The following is a 3,704-nucleotide window of genomic DNA, read 5'->3' on the forward strand; positions in this document are numbered from 1 at the left end:
AGATCGTTCGGCCTAGTTTGCCAATATGCTTTGGAAAGAGATATTACAGCACACTGGGCAAAGCGATCTGCCAAAGAACCGTCTCTTAGCCCTCCCGGCCAGTTTTTCCTGGTATACTTCCACTCCCTTTCACACTGCACTTGTTTCTTAACAAGGGAGACTTTTCCCGATGTGTATAGTCCACAGATGCATCCATTGCTTGCATTTACTCCTGTTAGATTTCAAAATTGCTGAACAATATTCGCATCCTTATTCAGAAAAAAAGCTAATGACATTAAACACTAAATGTCATAAGTATCTCTTCACCAAAAGTGAAAGTGAGCTGAGAAAGTCAACGAGAGTGATATAATTAACAAAATTAACAAACGTGTTTTGAGACTGCCATTATAAAATGAATTACGATTAGATTGCAAATGTTATAGGATCATTTATATTTTCATAGAACATGGTTTAAATACATATAACCCAATACAGTTTCAAGAATTTCATGAATAATTTTAGTTTGGCAACTTAAAAGTTCAACTAAAGTTAACATAAAGCAAAGTGCTTTGACTGGAATGGGAAAATAAGAGTATTAGATATTTGTTTTTAAAACTTTTCACTCAGTTTGTGGCGATATATTCCTAATAGGAGAACACACATATAACTCACGTCCAGGAGATCTACAGCTGCAGATCAAATAATCAATAAAATTACTTGATGTTGAAGTACATAAACTTCAATCTTTCTAAATGCTAAAAAGTATGTAGATAAAACTACAGATCTACAAACTCCCATTTGTTTTAGAAAAACTCCGTCTTTACTAGTCTGAAATAATTACCATGGCTCTCTGATCTCAGATCTTAAGGAGTCTGAATACTTCCCAGCTTTATTACTTTATTATGATTTATTTTTATTGTGGCAAAATACATATGTCATAAAATTTATCATTTTACATTTTTAAGTGTATAGTCCAGTGGCATTAAGTACACTCACAATATTCTACAACCATCCCCACCATACCTGGTTTCTTACTTTTAAGCTGTGATTTATCTTCAGTTTGGTACCTGTAAAATAGGGGTGGATGATCATAATAGCAACTTCATACTGTGAGAATTAAATAAGGTGGTATGTGTTAAGCTTGCCTGGTACATGTGAAGTGCTGAAATACATATGCCTGTTCTTTTCTTTTGAGCTGTTTTCTTTTAATGTAGACATAACCTAACTCCTTTAAGAGTGAAAGTAATTATTGGAACATCACAACAGAATAACTTACAGTTATTTTACAGAAAATGCTTTGCATTACAAGTGCTTCCACAAATACCTCATTAGAACCTCACTGTAAAATCTCATGCAACAAACTAGAAGGCCAGTTTTTGTTTTTTGATTTTACAAATAAGAAAAGTGAACCTCTGAAAGCTTCTGTCATTTTCCCAAGCTCCTAACTCCTGCAGTGAGTGCAAGAGTTAGGAACTGAACCCAGTCTCCACCACTTAGGAGGTGCCCAGTTATAAATTTTTGTTGAATAAATGAATGAATTAAAAGAACTTAGGGTTTCTGACCCTAAGTTTTCTACTTCTACCACACAACCCCAACCAATTTGTGTCCACACGTCACCTGATTTATTCGAGTTCAGGTTTTATTCAGCACTCGCATTTGCCAAGACCTTCTCTTATAATGTCTAAAAAGCCTGAGGACTCACTGTGGGCTTTTGCTTCTTTCAATTCTTTGAAGTTAGCTTTTCTCCTGGTTCGATCAGAAAAGAGTGCCCTGGGTAATTAAAACTGGAGTTCTGAGTTTGACACTCTGCTCAACAGGCAGGAGGGTGGCCTTAGAGATCATTTAAAATCTACAGTCCAGGTTTTCTTCGTGTATGTAAAAAGTGTCTGTCAAGGGACACACAGCTTTGTAGACTTAAAATGCTGCCAATAGATACTACATTCTATGTACTTCTAGGTCTCTGGGCAAAGTTTAGAATTCAGAGGATGATGAAAGGGGTAGCAACCACACACTGCACTGATGTCTCCCTAAGTACAGCTTTAGTTAGATACGCATTTCTTTTCCTTAATATGGATCTGTTATTCTTTTTGAAAATTATTGTCTTTGAGTGATGCGTGCATGTGTGTGTGTGTATGTGTGCATCTGTGTGTGCTTGACTCTATTCTTGTGGGAATACCAGGAAAAATGAGGAATTATAGCTATTCTACAGAGTGGAAGGGAAACCTTTAAAAGGACTAGACTTGAAATGAAAAAAATCCTTTCTGTTAATAAATTCTTTTATTCTACTTAGAGTGCTAAAACTCACCTTGGGCTATCCTAATGGAGCCACCTGCCCCATGAGGGATCATGGTGTATTTCTAGGTCTGGATAACTCAGACTTTTGGACCATTACAACTGACTGTGTTGTATGGGTTGAACTGTGGGTGTGCTGGGAGGGGTGGAGCTTAAGTGCTAATGTGAGTTGGACCCTGTGGAGAGTAGGTGGATTTGCCCTAAAGGGAGTTAGAAAGTCATATTATGGTAGTTTGTGAGGGAAAGTACTCTCTGAGAGGACAGTGGACCTCAGGGCACAGAGCCAGGAACCAAGGGTGTCCTTGTAGTGGGGGAGGAGGTGTCATCTATAAAAGAGGTATCTCTTTGCCAGGGAGGTTTCCAAAATCGACTCACTGGGCCATGGATCACTTGCACCAAAAGGACCTGGGGTTGAAAATGTGGCTTGTCCTTTTCCTGGTAGTGCTTCTCATCTGGTTCATCCTCTCTGCCCTCTCCCATAGCAGCCAACCATGGGAGACAAAACTGCTTCGCCTCCAGTGGGCAATACAATTTGGAAACTAAATAATTTTGGATGTGTGAAATGGAGTGAAAGAGAAAATTGAAAATAAGAGGCAATATATTTAATACTTAAGAACTATTTCAAGAGAAAGGAAACTTGGGCTATGTCTTAAAAACACTCAACAGAACAAAGGATGCTTTCTTAGGGTAATGGAAAGCATTTTCTAAGACAAACTTTCAGCCATTACATTTTGAATATTTTGATTTTAAAATTTAAAAAGTAGAACATATAATGGCATATCACAAAGCAGCAGTAATTCACTGAATTTAAAAACATGGAAGAATATATGTATTCATGCAAATAATATTTTTATAATGGTAGCATGGTTTGCAGGTTTGTAAGGATTATAGTTTAAATTTTTTGAAAAACCTTCAATATAACAAGTATTACTGTACTGTATAAATTTGGATTTTTGTTAAACTTTGAAAGTTTTGAGAAATATAAACTTCCTATGTAGCTTTTCCAAACAAATGCCATTTAAAAATATTGTAAATGTCATCTGAAAGAAGTAAATACCAAAATTTACTTCTAGACATATTTGATACAAAAATGTATCAAATTTCTATTAATGGCATATAAGATGATTTATTCTGTGTTATTAAAATTTTATCTCTTGCTAATTAGACCATATTGAGTAACAAAGTACAGTTAAGGCTGTTAGAAACGGATTTGTAATCTTTACTTAAATGAGGGAAGAGTTACTGAGAAGCAAGAGAAAAATGAAAATTGGGACTAAGGAGAGTGAAAAGAAGTGAAAATAAAAATAAAGGTGAAAAGACATCAGTAAGGAAGAAAAAATGAATGAACAAACCGAGAAACATGGGAAGGAGAAAGGGAGAAAGGGTGTGTGTATGAGAGAGTGAGAGAGAGAGAGAGAGAGAAGAAAAAGGAA

This window comes from Lemur catta, chromosome 5 (assembly GCF_020740605.2).
Source record: "Lemur catta isolate mLemCat1 chromosome 5, mLemCat1.pri, whole genome shotgun sequence".
Lineage (NCBI taxonomy): Eukaryota > Metazoa > Chordata > Mammalia > Primates > Lemuridae > Lemur > Lemur catta.